At 41.6% G+C, this 11741-nt stretch overlaps 28 non-coding genes across 28 annotated transcripts; all 28 read left to right on the top strand.

Moving 5' to 3' along the window:
• Positions 1-259: 259 nt before the first annotated feature.
• Trnak-cuu lies at positions 260-332 on the top strand. Its single transcript has one exon. It is a non-coding gene; the product is annotated as a tRNA-Lys (tRNA).
• A 493-nt stretch (positions 333-825) lies between these two features.
• On the top strand, positions 826-898 carry Trnak-uuu. The gene has a single exon. It is a non-coding gene; the product is annotated as a tRNA-Lys (tRNA).
• Positions 899-1194: 296 nt separating this feature from the next.
• On the top strand, positions 1195-1267 carry Trnak-uuu. The gene has a single exon. It is a non-coding gene; the product is annotated as a tRNA-Lys (tRNA).
• Positions 1268-1393: 126 nt separating this feature from the next.
• On the top strand, positions 1394-1466 carry Trnak-uuu. The gene has a single exon. It is a non-coding gene; the product is annotated as a tRNA-Lys (tRNA).
• A 285-nt stretch (positions 1467-1751) lies between these two features.
• On the top strand, positions 1752-1824 carry Trnak-uuu. The gene has a single exon. It is a non-coding gene; the product is annotated as a tRNA-Lys (tRNA).
• Positions 1825-2412: 588 nt separating this feature from the next.
• Trnak-uuu lies at positions 2413-2485 on the top strand. The gene has a single exon. It is a non-coding gene; the product is annotated as a tRNA-Lys (tRNA).
• Positions 2486-3185: 700 nt separating this feature from the next.
• Trnak-uuu lies at positions 3186-3258 on the top strand. Its single transcript has one exon. It is a non-coding gene; the product is annotated as a tRNA-Lys (tRNA).
• Positions 3259-3699: 441 nt separating this feature from the next.
• Trnak-uuu lies at positions 3700-3772 on the top strand. The gene has a single exon. It is a non-coding gene; the product is annotated as a tRNA-Lys (tRNA).
• Positions 3773-3898: 126 nt separating this feature from the next.
• Trnak-uuu lies at positions 3899-3971 on the top strand. The gene has a single exon. It is a non-coding gene; the product is annotated as a tRNA-Lys (tRNA).
• Positions 3972-4244: 273 nt separating this feature from the next.
• On the top strand, positions 4245-4316 carry Trnak-uuu. Its single transcript has one exon. It is a non-coding gene; the product is annotated as a tRNA-Lys (tRNA).
• Positions 4317-4630: 314 nt separating this feature from the next.
• Positions 4631-4703, top strand: Trnak-uuu. Its single transcript has one exon. It is a non-coding gene; the product is annotated as a tRNA-Lys (tRNA).
• Positions 4704-5000: 297 nt separating this feature from the next.
• Trnak-uuu lies at positions 5001-5073 on the top strand. Its single transcript has one exon. It is a non-coding gene; the product is annotated as a tRNA-Lys (tRNA).
• Positions 5074-5199: 126 nt separating this feature from the next.
• Positions 5200-5272, top strand: Trnak-uuu. Its single transcript has one exon. It is a non-coding gene; the product is annotated as a tRNA-Lys (tRNA).
• Positions 5273-5557: 285 nt separating this feature from the next.
• Positions 5558-5630, top strand: Trnak-uuu. The gene has a single exon. It is a non-coding gene; the product is annotated as a tRNA-Lys (tRNA).
• Positions 5631-5755: 125 nt separating this feature from the next.
• Positions 5756-5828, top strand: Trnak-uuu. Its single transcript has one exon. It is a non-coding gene; the product is annotated as a tRNA-Lys (tRNA).
• Positions 5829-6529: 701 nt separating this feature from the next.
• On the top strand, positions 6530-6602 carry Trnak-uuu. Its single transcript has one exon. It is a non-coding gene; the product is annotated as a tRNA-Lys (tRNA).
• A 426-nt stretch (positions 6603-7028) lies between these two features.
• Trnak-uuu lies at positions 7029-7101 on the top strand. The gene has a single exon. It is a non-coding gene; the product is annotated as a tRNA-Lys (tRNA).
• A 127-nt stretch (positions 7102-7228) lies between these two features.
• Trnak-uuu lies at positions 7229-7301 on the top strand. The gene has a single exon. It is a non-coding gene; the product is annotated as a tRNA-Lys (tRNA).
• Positions 7302-7960: 659 nt separating this feature from the next.
• Positions 7961-8033, top strand: Trnak-uuu. The gene has a single exon. It is a non-coding gene; the product is annotated as a tRNA-Lys (tRNA).
• Positions 8034-8224: 191 nt separating this feature from the next.
• Trnak-uuu lies at positions 8225-8297 on the top strand. The gene has a single exon. It is a non-coding gene; the product is annotated as a tRNA-Lys (tRNA).
• Positions 8298-8648: 351 nt separating this feature from the next.
• Positions 8649-8721, top strand: Trnak-uuu. The gene has a single exon. It is a non-coding gene; the product is annotated as a tRNA-Lys (tRNA).
• A 37-nt stretch (positions 8722-8758) lies between these two features.
• Trnak-uuu lies at positions 8759-8831 on the top strand. Its single transcript has one exon. It is a non-coding gene; the product is annotated as a tRNA-Lys (tRNA).
• Positions 8832-8957: 126 nt separating this feature from the next.
• Trnak-uuu lies at positions 8958-9030 on the top strand. The gene has a single exon. It is a non-coding gene; the product is annotated as a tRNA-Lys (tRNA).
• Positions 9031-9156: 126 nt separating this feature from the next.
• Positions 9157-9229, top strand: Trnak-uuu. Its single transcript has one exon. It is a non-coding gene; the product is annotated as a tRNA-Lys (tRNA).
• An 835-nt stretch (positions 9230-10064) lies between these two features.
• On the top strand, positions 10065-10137 carry Trnak-uuu. Its single transcript has one exon. It is a non-coding gene; the product is annotated as a tRNA-Lys (tRNA).
• A 300-nt stretch (positions 10138-10437) lies between these two features.
• Trnak-uuu lies at positions 10438-10510 on the top strand. Its single transcript has one exon. It is a non-coding gene; the product is annotated as a tRNA-Lys (tRNA).
• A 469-nt stretch (positions 10511-10979) lies between these two features.
• On the top strand, positions 10980-11051 carry Trnak-uuu. The gene has a single exon. It is a non-coding gene; the product is annotated as a tRNA-Lys (tRNA).
• A 607-nt stretch (positions 11052-11658) lies between these two features.
• On the top strand, positions 11659-11732 carry Trnak-uuu. Its single transcript has one exon. It is a non-coding gene; the product is annotated as a tRNA-Lys (tRNA).
• Positions 11733-11741: the final 9 nt, after the last annotated feature.

Genomic DNA, 11741 nt, shown 5'->3' with positions numbered 1-11741 from the left:
ATATTGTTTTGGACTTCCTGCTTGAAAGCACTATAAGTGTTTTAGACTCCGGGCTTAGATTGTACGTTTTTTAGACTTCGGGCTTTGTTCAGAGCCTGGATAGCTCAGTCGGTAGAGCATTGGACTTTAAATCCATGGGTCCAGGGTTGAAGTCCCTGTTTGGACGTGTGTTTGCAGTATAGGATTTTTGCGAACAAATTGTTTTAGACCAGCTGCTTGAAAGTATTGTAGGTTTTTTAGACTTCGGGCGTTGTTCAGAGCCTGGATAGCTCAGTCGGTAGAGCATTGGACTCTTAATCCAAGGGTCCAGGGTTGAAGTCCCTGTTTGGGCGTGTGTTTTGCAGTATAGGATTTATGCGAACATATTGTTTTAGACTAGCTGCTTGAAAGCATTGTAGGTTATTTAGACTTCGGGCTTTATTCAGAGCCCGGATAGCTCAGTCGGTCTAGCATTGGACTTTTAAACCAAGGGTCCAGGATTCAAGTCCCTGTTTGGGCGTGTGGTTTGCTAATATATTTTATTTTGACTTACTGCTAAATGCAGTATAGGATTTTTGCGAACATATTGTTTTAGACTAGCTGCTTGAAAGCATTGTAGGTTTTTTAGACTTCGGGCTTTATTCAGAGCCCGGATAGCTCAGTCGTTAGAGCATTGGACTTTTATTCCTAGGGTGCAGACTTCAAGTCCCTGTTCGGGTGTTTGTTTTGCAAATATATTCTTTTTGACTTGCTGCTAAATGCAGTATAGGATCTTTGAAAACATATTGTTTTAGAGTAGCTGCTTGAAAGCATTGTAGGTTTTATAGACTTCGGGCTTTATACAGAGCCCGGATAGCTCAGTCGGTAGAGCATTGGACTTTTAATCCGAGGGTCCAGGGTTCAAGTCCCTGTTCGGGCGTGTGTTTTGCAAATATATACTTTTGACTTGCTGCTAAATGCTGTATAGGATTTTTGCGAACATATTGTTTTAGACTAGCTGCTTGAAAGCATTGTAGGTTTTTTAGACTTCGGGCTTTATTCAGAGCCCGGATAGCTCAGCCGGTGGAGCATTGGACTTTTAATCCAAGGGTCCAGGGTTTTGCAAATATATTCTTTTTGACTTGCTGCTAAATGCAGTATAGGATTTTTGCGAACATATTTAGACTAGCTGCTTGAAAGCATTGTAGGTTTTTCAGACTTTGGGTTTTGGTCAGAGCCCGGATAGCTCAGTCGGTAGAGCATTGGACTTTTAATCCAAGGGTCTAGGGTTCAAGTCCCTGTTCGGGCGTTTGTTTTGCAAATATATTCTTTTTGACTTGCTGCTAAATGCAGTATAGGATTTTTGCGAACATATTATTTTAGACTAGCTGCTTGAAAGCATTGTAGGTTTTTCAGACTTTGGGTTTTGTTCAGAGCCCGGATAGCTCAGTCGGTAGAGCATTGGACTTTTAATCCAAGGGTCCAGGGTTCAAGTCCCTGTTCGGGCGTTTGTTTTGCAAATATATTCTTTTTGACATGCTGCTAAACGCAGTATAGGATCTTTGAAAACATATTGTTTTAGACTGCAGACTTCGGGCTTTATTCAGAGCCCGGATAGCTCTGAATGCTATAGCTCCGTCGGTGGAGCATTGGACTTTTAATCCAAGGGTCCAGGGTTTTGCAAATATATTCTTTTTGACTTGCTGCTAAATGCAGTATAGGATGTTTGCGAACATATTTAGACTAGCTGCTTGAAAGCATTGTAGGTTTTTCAGACTTCGGTTTTATTCAGAGCCCGGATAGCTCAGTCGGTAGAGCATTGGACTTTTAATCCAAGGGTCCAGGGTTTAAGTCCCTGTTCGGGCGTTTCTTTAGCAAATATAATCTTTTTAGATTACCGACTGATAGCTCAGTCGGTAGAGCATTGGACTTTTAATCCAAGGGTCCAGGGTTCAAGTCCCTGTTCGGGCGTTTGTTTTGCAAATATATTCTTTTTGACATGCTGCTAAACGCAGTATAGGATCTTTGAAAACATATTGTTTTAGACTGCAGACTTCGGGCTTTATTCAGAGCCCGGATAGCTCTGAATGCTATAGCTCCGTCGGTGGAGCATTGGACTTTTAATCCAAGGGTCCAGGGTTTTGCAAATATATTCTTTTTGACTTGCTGCTAAATGCAGTATAGGATGTTTGCGAACATATTTAGACTAGCTGCTTGAAAGCATTGTAGGTTTTTCAGACTTCGGTTTTATTCAGAGCCCGGATAGCTCAGTCGGTAGAGCATTGGACTTTTAATCCAAGGGTCCAGGGTTAAGTCCCTGTTCGGGCGTTTCTTTAGCAAATATAATCTTTTTGACTTGCTGCTAAATGCAGTATAGGATTTTTGCGAACATATTGTTTTAGACTAGCTGCTTGAAAGCATTGTAGGTTTTTTAGACTTCGAGCTTTATTCAGAGCCCGGATAGCTCAGTCGGTAGAGCATTGGACTTTTAATCCAAGGGTCCAGGGTTCAAGTCCCTGTTCGGGCGTGTATTTTGCAAATATATATACTTTTTGACTTGCTGCTAAATGCTGTATAGGATTTTGCGAACATATTGTTTTAGACTAGCTGCTTGAAAGCATTGTAGGTTTTTTAGACTTCGTGCTTTATTCAGAGCCCGGATAGCTTAGTCGGTGGAGCATTGGACTTTTAATCCAAGGGTCCAGGGTTTTGCAAATATATTCTTTTTGACTTGCTGCTAAATGCAGTATAGGATTTTTGCGAACATATTGTTTTAGACTAGCTGCTTGAAAGCATTGTAGGTTTTATAGACCTTGGGCTTTATTCAGAGGCCGCATAGCTCAGTCGGTAGAGCGTTGGACTTTTATTCCAAGGGTGCAGGGTTCAAGTCCCTGTTCGGGAGTTTGTTTTGCAAATATATTCTTTTTGACTTGCTGCTAAATGCAGTATAGGATTTTTGCGTACATATTGTTTTAGACTAGCTGCTTGAAAGCATTGTAGGTTTTATAGACTTTGGGCTTTATTCAGAGGCCGCATAGCTCAGTCGGTAGAGCGTTGGACTTTTATTCCAAGGGTGCAGGGTTCAAGTCCCTGTTCGGGCGTTTGTTTTGCAAATATATTCTTTTTGACTTGCTGCTAATTGCAGTATGGGATTTTTGCGAACATATTGTTTTAGACTAGCTGCTTGAAAGCATTGTAGGTTTTATAGACTTCGGTCTTTATTCTAAGCCCGGATAGCTCAGTCGGTAGAGCATTGGACTTTTAATCCAAGGGTCCAGGGTTCAAGGCGCTGTTCGGGCGTGTGTTTTGCAAATATATACTTTTTGACTTGCTGCTAAACGCAGTATAGGATCTTTGCGAACATATTGTTTTAGACTAACTGCTTGAAAGCTTTGGAGGTTTTTTAGACTTCGGGCTTTGATCAGAATCCGGATAGCTCAGTCGGTAGAGCATTGAACTTTTAATCCAAGGGTCCAGGGTTCAAGCCCCTGTTCGGGCGTGTGTTTTGCTAATACATTCTTTTTGGCTTGCTTGAAAGTATTGAAGGTTTTTTAGACTTTGGGCTGTGTTCAGAGCCTGGATAGCTCAGTCGGTAGAGCATTGGACTTTTAAACCAAGGGTCCAGGGTTGAAGTCCCTGTTTGGGCGTGTGTTTTGCAGTATAGGATTTTTGCGAACATATTGTTTTAGACTAGCTGCTTGAAAGCATTGTAGGTTTTTCAGACTTTAAGGTTTGATCAGGGTCCGGATAGCTCAGTCGGTAGAGCATTGGACTTTTAATCCAAGGGTCCAGGGTTCAGGTCCCTGTTCGGGCGTTTGTTTTGCAAATATATTCTTTTTGACATGCTGCTAAACGCAGTATAGGATTTTTGCGAACATATTATTTTAGACTAGCTGCTTGAAAGCATTGTAGGTTTTTTAGACTTCGGGGTTCATTCAGAGCCCGGATAGCTCAGTCGGTAGAGCATTGGACTTTTAATCCAAGGGTCCAGGGTTCAAGTCCCTGTTCGGGCGTTTGTTTTGCAAATATATTCTTTTTGACTTGCTGCTAAATGCAGTATAGGATCTTTGAAAACATATTGTTTTAGACTAGCTGCTTGAAAGCAATGTAGGTTTTTAGACTTCGGGCTTTATTCAGAGCCCGGATAGCTCAGTCGGTGGAGCATTGGACTTTTAATCCAAGGGTCCAGGGTTTTGCAAATATATTCTTTTTGCTGCTTGAAAAGCTGCTTGAAAATAGCTGCTTGAAAGCATTGTAGATTTTTCAGACTTCGGGTTTTGTTCAGAGCCCGGATAGATCAGTCGGTAGAGCATTGGACTTTTAATCCAAGGTCCAGGGTTCAAGTCCCTGTTCGGGCGTTTGTTTTGCAAATATATTCTTTTTGACATGCTGCTAAACGCAGTATAGGATCATTGAAAACATATTGTTTTAGACTAGCTGCTTGAAAGCATTGTAGGTTTTTTAGACTTCGGGCTTTATTCAGAGCCCGGATAGATCAGTCGGTAGAGTATTGGACTTTTAATCCAAGGGTCCAGGGTTCAAGTCCCTTTTCGGGCGTTTGTTTTGCAAATATATTCTTTTTGACTTGCTGCTAAATGCAGTATAGGATTTTTGCGAACATATTGTTTTAGACTAGCATTGTAGGTTTTTTAGACTTCGGGCTTTACTCAGAGCCCGGATAGCTCAGTCGGTAGAGCATTGGACTTTTAATCCAAGGGTCCAGGGTTCAAGTCTCTGTTCGGGCGTTTGTTTTGCAAATATATTCTTTTTGACTTGCTGCTAAATGCTGTATAGGATTTTTGCGAACATATTGTTTTAGACTAGCTGCTTGAAAGCATTGTAGGTTTTTTAGACTTCGGGCTTTATTCAGAGCCCGGATAGCTCAGCCGGTGGAGCATTGGACTTTTAATCCAAGGGTCCAGGGTTTTGCAAATATATTCTTTTTGACTTGCTGCTAAATGCAGTATAGGATTTTTGCGAACATATTTAGACTAGCTGCTTGAAAGCATTGTAGGTTTGTCAGACTTTGGGTTTTGGTCAGAGCCCGGATAGCTCAGTCGGTAGAGCATTGGACTTTTAATCCAAGGGTCTAGGGTTCAAGTCCCTGTTCGGGCGTTTGTTTTGCAAATATATTCTTTTTGACTTGCTGCTAAATGCAGTATAGGATTTTTGCGAACATATTATTTTAGACTAGCTGCTTGAAAGCATTGTAGGTTTTTCAGACTTTGGGTTTTGTTCAGAGCCCGGATAGCTCAGTCGGTAGAGCATTGGACTTTTAATCCAAGGGTCCAGGGTTCAAGTCCCTGTTCGGGCGTTTGTTTTGCAAATATATTCTTTTTGACATGCTGCTAAACGCAGTATAGGATCTTTGAAAACATATTGTTTTAGACTGCAGACTTCGGGCTTTATTCAGAGCCCGGATAGCTCTGAATGCTATAGCTCCGTCGGTGGAGCATTGGACTTTTAATCCAAGGGTCCAGGGTTTTGCAAATATATTCTTTTTGACTTGCTGCTAAATGCAGTATAGGATGTTTGCGAACATATTTAGACTAGCTGCTTGAAAGCATTGTAGGTTTTTCAGACTTCGGTTTTATTCAGAGCCCGGATAGCTCAGTCGGTAGAGCATTGTACTTTTAATCCAAGGGTCCAGGGTTCAAGTCCCTGTTCGGGCGTTTCTTTAGCAAATATAATCTTTTGACTTGCTGCTAAATGCAGTATAGGATTTTTGCGAACATATTGTTTTAGACTAGCTGCTTGAAAGCATTGTAGGTTTTTTAGACTTCGAGCTTTATTCAGAGCCCGGATAGCTCAGTCGGTAGAGCATTGGACTTTTAATCCAAGGGTCCAGGGTTCAAGTCCCTGTTCGGGCGTGTATTTTGCAAATATATATACTTTTTGACTTGCTGCTAAATGCTGTATAGGATTTTTGCGAACATATTGTTTTAGACTAGCTGCTTGAAAGCATTGTAGGTTTTTTAGACTTCGTGCTTTATTCAGAGCCCGGATAGCTTAGTCGGTGGAGCATTGGACTTTTAATCCAAGGGTCCAGGGTTTTGCAAATATATTCTTTTTGACTTGCTGCTAAATGCAGTATAGGATTTTTGCGAACATATTGTTTTAGACTAGCTGCTTGAAAGCATTGTAGGTTTTATAGACCTTGGGCTTTATTCAGAGGCCGCATAGCTCAGTCGGTAGAGCGTTGGACTTTTATTCCAAGGGTGCAGGGTTCAAGTCCCTGTTCGGGAGTTTGTTTTGCAAATATATTCTTTTTGACTTGCTGCTAAATGCAGTATAGGATTTTTGCGTACATATTGTTTTAGACTAGCTGCTTGAAAGCATTGTAGGTTTTATAGACTTTGGGCTTTATTCAGAGGCCGCATAGCTCAGTCGGTAGAGCGTTGGACTTTTATTCCAAGGGTGCAGGGTTCAAGTCCCTGTTCGGGCGTTTGTTTTGCAAATATATTCTTTTTGACTTGCTGCTAATTGCAGTATGGGATTTTTGCGAACATATTGTTTTAGACTAGCTGCTTGAAAGCATTGTAGGTTTTATAGACTTCGGTCTTTATTCTAAGCCCGGATAGCTCAGTCGGTAGAGCATTGGACTTTTAATCCAAGGGTCCAGGGTTCAAGGCGCTGTTCGGGCGTGTGTTTTGCAAATATATACTTTTTGACTTGCTGCTAAACGCAGTATAGGATCTTTGCGAACATATTGTTTTAGACTAACTGCTTGAAAGCTTTGGAGGTTTTTTAGACTTCGGGCTTTGATCAGAATCCGGATAGCTCAGTCGGTAGAGCATTGAACTTTTAATCCAAGGGTCCAGGGTTCAAGCCCCTGTTCGGGCGTGTGTTTTGCTAATACATTCTTTTTGGCTTGCTTGAAAGTATTGAAGGTTTTTTAGACTTTGGGCTGTGTTCAGAGCCTGGATAGCTCAGTCGGTAGAGCATTGGACTTTTAAACCAAGGCTCCAGGGTTGAAGTCCCTGTTTGGGCGTGTGTTTTGCAGTATAGGATTTTTGCGAACATATTGTTTTAGACTAGCTGCTTGAAAGCATTGTAGGGGTTTGATCAGGGTCCGGATAGCTCAGTCGGTAGAGCATTGGACTTTTAATCCAAGGGTCCAGGGTTCAGGTCCCTGTTCGGGCGTTTGTTTTGCAAATATATTCTTTTTGACATGCTGCTAAACGCAGTATAGGATTTTTGCGAACATATTATTTTAGACTAGCTGCTTGAAAGCATTGTAGGTTTTTTTAGACTTCGGGGTTCATTCAGAGCCCGGATAGCTCAGTCGGTAGAGCATTGGACTTTTAATCCAAGGGTCCAGGGTTCAAGTCCCTGTTCGGGCGTTTGTTTTGCAAATATATTCTTTTGACTTGCTGCTAAATGCAGTATAGGATCTTTGAAAACATATTGTTTTAGACTAGCTGCTTGAAAGCAATGTAGGTTTTTAGACTTCGGGCTTTATTCAGAGCCCGGATAGCTCAGTCGGTGGAGCATTGGACTTTTAATCCAAGGGTCCAGGGTTTTGCAAATATATTGTTTTTTGCTGCTTGAAAAGCTGCTTGAAAATAGCTGCTTGAAAGCATTGTAGATTTTTCAGACTTCGGGTTTTGTTCAGAGCCCGGATAGATCAGTCGGTAGAGCATTGGACTTTAATCCAAGGGTCCAGGGTTCAAGTCCCTGTTCGGGCGTTTGTTTTGCAAATATATTCTTTTTGACATGCTGCTAAACGCAGTATAGGATCATTGAAAACATATTGTTTTAGACTAGCTGCTTGAAAGCATTGTAGGTTTTTTAGACTTCGGGCTTTATTCAGAGCCCGGATAGATCAGTCGGTAGAGTATTGGACTTTTAATCCAAGGGTCCAGGGTTCAAGTCCCTTTTCGGGCGTTTGTTTTGCAAATATATTCTTTTTGACTTGCTGCTAAATGCAGTATAGGATTTTTGCGAACATATTGTTTTAGACTAGCATTGTAGGTTTTTTAGACTTCGGGCTTTACTCAGAGCCCGGATAGCTCAGTCGGTAGAGCATTGGACTTTTAATCCAAGGGTCCAGGGTTCAAGTCTCTGTTCGGGCGTTTGTTTTGCAAATATATTCTTTTTGACTTGCTGCTAAATGCAGTATAGGATTTTTGCGAACATATTCCAAGGGTCCAGGGTTCAAGTCCCTGTTCGGGTGTTTATTTTGTAAATATATTCTTTTTGACTTGCTGCTAAATGCAGTATAGGATTTTTGCGAACATATTTCAAGGGTCCAGGGTTATTCAGAGCCCGGATAGCTCAGTCGGTGGAGCATTGGACTTTTAATCCAAGGGTCCAGGGTTCAAGTCCCTGTTCGGGCGTTTGTTTTGCAAATATATTCTTTTTGACTTGCTGCTAAATGCAGTATAGGATCTTTGAAAACATATTGTTTTAGACTAGCTGCTTGAAAGCATTTTAGTTTTTTAGACTTCGGGCTTTATTCAGAGCCCGGATAGCTCAGTCATTCTTGCGAACATATTGTTTTAGACTAGCTGCTTGAAAGCATTGTAGGTTTTATAGACTTTGGGCTTTATTCAGAGCCCGCATAGCTAAGTCGGTAGAGCATTGGACTTTTATTCCAAGGGTGCAGGGTTCAAGTCCCGGTTCGGGCGTTCTACGTACTAGCTGCTTGAAAGCATTGTAGGTTTTTTAGACTTCGGGCTTCATTCTGAGCCCGGATAGCTCAGTCGGTAGAGCATTGGACTTTTAATCCAAGGGTCCAGGGTTCAAGTCCCTGTTCGGGCGTGTGTTTTGCAAATATATACTTCGGGCTTTATTCAGAGCCCGGATAGCTCAGTCGGTAGAGCATTGGACTTTTAATTTAAGGGTCCAGGGTTCAAGTCCCTGTTCGGGCGTGTGTTTTGCAAATATATTACTTTTGACTTGCTGCTAAATGCTGTATAGGATTTTTGCGAACATATTGTTTTAGACTAGCTGCTTGAAAGCATTGTAGGTTTTTTAGACTTCGGGTTTTGTTCAGAGCCCGGATAGCTCAGTCGGTAGAGCATTGGACTTTTAATCCAAGGGTCCAGGGTTCAAGTCCCTGTTCGGGCGTTTGTTTTGCAAATATATTCTTTTTGACATGCTGCTAAACGCAGTATAGGATCATTGAAAACATATTGTTTTAGACTAGCTGCTTGAAAGCATTGTAGGTTTTATAGACTTCGGTCTTTATTCTAAGCCCGGATAGCTCAGTCGGTAGAGCATTGGACTTTTAATCCAAGGGTCCAGGGTTCAAGGCGCTGTTCGGGCGTGTGTTTTGCAAATATATACTTTTTGACTTGCTGCTAAACGCAGTATAGGATCTTTGCGAACATATTGTTTTAGACTAACTGCTTGAAAGCTTTGGAGGTTTTTTAGACTTCGGGCTTTGATCAGAATCCGGATAGCTCAGTCGGTAGAGCATTGAACTTTTAATCCAAGGGTCCATGGTTCAAGCCCCTGTTCGGCGTGTGTTTTGCTAATACATTCTTTTTGGCTTGCTTGAAAGTATTGAAGGTTTTTTAGACTTTGGGCTGTGTTCAGAGCCTGGATAGCTCAGTCGGTAGAGCATTGGACTTTTAAACCAAGGGTCCAGGGTTGAAGTCCCTTTGGGCGTGTGTTTTGCAGTATAGGATTTTTGCGAACATATTGTTTTAGACTAGCTGCTTGAAAGCATTGGTAGGTTTTTCAGACTTTGGGGTTTGATCAGGTCCGGATAGCTCAGTCGGTAGAGCGTTGGACTTTTAATCCAAGGGTCCAGGGTTCAGGTCCTGTTCGGGCGTTTGTTTTGCAAATATATTCTTTTTGACATGCTGCTAAACGCAGTATAGGATTTTTGCGAACATATTATTTTAGACTAGCTGCTTGAAAGCATTGTAGGTTTTTCAGACTTTGGGGTTTGATCAGGGTCCGGATAGCTCAGTCGGTAGAGCATTGGACTTTTAATCCAAGGGTCCAGGGTTTAAGTCCCTGTTCAGGCGTTTGTTTTGCAAATATATTCTTTTTGACTTGCTGCTAAATGCAGTATAGGATCTTTGAAAACATATTGTTTTAGACTAGCTGCTTGAAAGCATTGTAGGTTTTTTAGACTTCGGGATTCATTCAGAGCCCGGATAGCTCAGTCGGTAGAGCGTTGGACTTTTAATCCAAGGGTCCAGGGTTCAAGTCCCTGTTCGGGCGTTTGTTTTGCAAATATATTCTTTTTGACTTGCTGCTAAATGCAGTATAGGATCTTTGAAAACATATTGTTTTAGACTAGCTGCTTGAAAGCAATGTAGGTTTTTAGACTTCGGGCTTTATTCAGAGCCCGGATAGCTCAGTCGGTGGAGCATTGGACTTTTAATCCAAGGGTCCAGGGTTTTGCAAATATATTCTTTTTGACTTGCTGCTAAATGCAGTATAGGATTTTTGCGAACATATTGTTTTAGACTAGCTGCTTGAAAGCATTGTAGGTTTTTCAGACTTCGGGTTTTGTTCAGAGCCCGGATAGCTCAGTCGGTAGAGCATTGGACTTTTAATCCAAGGGTCCAGGGTTCAAGTCCCTGTTCGAGCGTTTGTTTTGCAAATATATTCTTTTTGCTGCTTGAAAATAGCTGCTTGAAAGCATTGTAGATTTTTCAGACTTCGGTTTTGTTCAGAGCCCGGATAGATCAGTCGGTAGAGCATTGGACTTTTAATCCAGGGTCCAGGGTTCAAGTCTTTGTTCGGGCGTTTGCATTTTGCAAATATTTCTTTTTGACATGCTGCTAAACGCAGTATAGGATCTTGAAAACATATTGTTTTAGACTAGCTGCTTGAAAGCATTGTAGGTTTTTTTACTTCGGGCTTTGTTCAGAGCCCGGATAGATCAGTCGGTAGAGTATTGGACTTTTAATCCAAGGTCCAGGGTTCAAGTCCCTTTTCGGGCGTTTGTTTTGCAAATATATTCTTTTTGACTTGCTGCTAAATGCAGTATAGGATTTTGCGAACATATTGTTTTAGACTAGCATTGTAGGTTTTTTAGACTTCGGGCTTTATTCAGAGCCCGGATAGCTCAGTCGGTAGAGCATTGGACTTTTAATCCAGGGTCCAGGGTTCAAGTCTCTGTTCGGGCGTTTGTTTTTGCAAATATATTCTTTGACTTGCTGCTAAATGCAGTATAGATTTTTTTTGCGAACATATTCCAAGGTCCAGGGTTCAAGTCCCTGTTCGGGTGTTTATTTTGCAAATATATTCTTTTTTGACTTGCTGCTAAATGCAGTATAGGATTTTTGCGAACATATTTCAAGGTCCAGGGTTATTCAGAGCCCGTATAGCTCAGTCGGTGGAGCATTGGACTTTAATCCAAGGGTCCAGGGTCAAGTCCCTGTTCGGGCGTTTGTTTTGCAAATATATTCTTTTTGACTTGCTGCTAAATGCAGTATAGGATCTTTGAAAACATATTGTTTAGACTAGCTGCTTGAAAGCATTTTAGTTTTTTAGACTTCGGGCTTTATTCAGAGCCCGGATAGCTCAGTCATTCTTGCGAACTATTGTTTTAGACTAGCTGCTTGAAAGCATTGTAGGTTTTATAGACTTTGGGCTTTATTCAGAGCCCGCATAGCTAAGTCGGTAGAGCATTGGACTTTTTTCCAAGGCTCCAGGGTTCAAGTCCGTTCGGGCGTTCTACTACTAGCTGCTTGAAAGCATTGTAGGTGTTTTTAGACTTCGGGCTCATTCTGAGCCCGGATAGCTCAGTCGGTAGAGCATTGGACTTTTTAATCCAAGGGTCCAGGGTTCAAGTCCCTGTTCGGGCGTGTGTTTTG

Source organism: Ctenocephalides felis, unplaced genomic scaffold, assembly GCF_003426905.1.
Source record: "Ctenocephalides felis isolate EL2017-DRISC unplaced genomic scaffold, ASM342690v1 CF-g0.4_SCAFFOLD_01886, whole genome shotgun sequence".
In the NCBI taxonomy this organism is placed as follows: domain Eukaryota; kingdom Metazoa; phylum Arthropoda; class Insecta; order Siphonaptera; family Pulicidae; genus Ctenocephalides; species Ctenocephalides felis.
The sequence above is the reverse complement of the archived record's forward strand: the minus strand, read 5'-3'. Positions and strand labels throughout refer to the sequence as shown.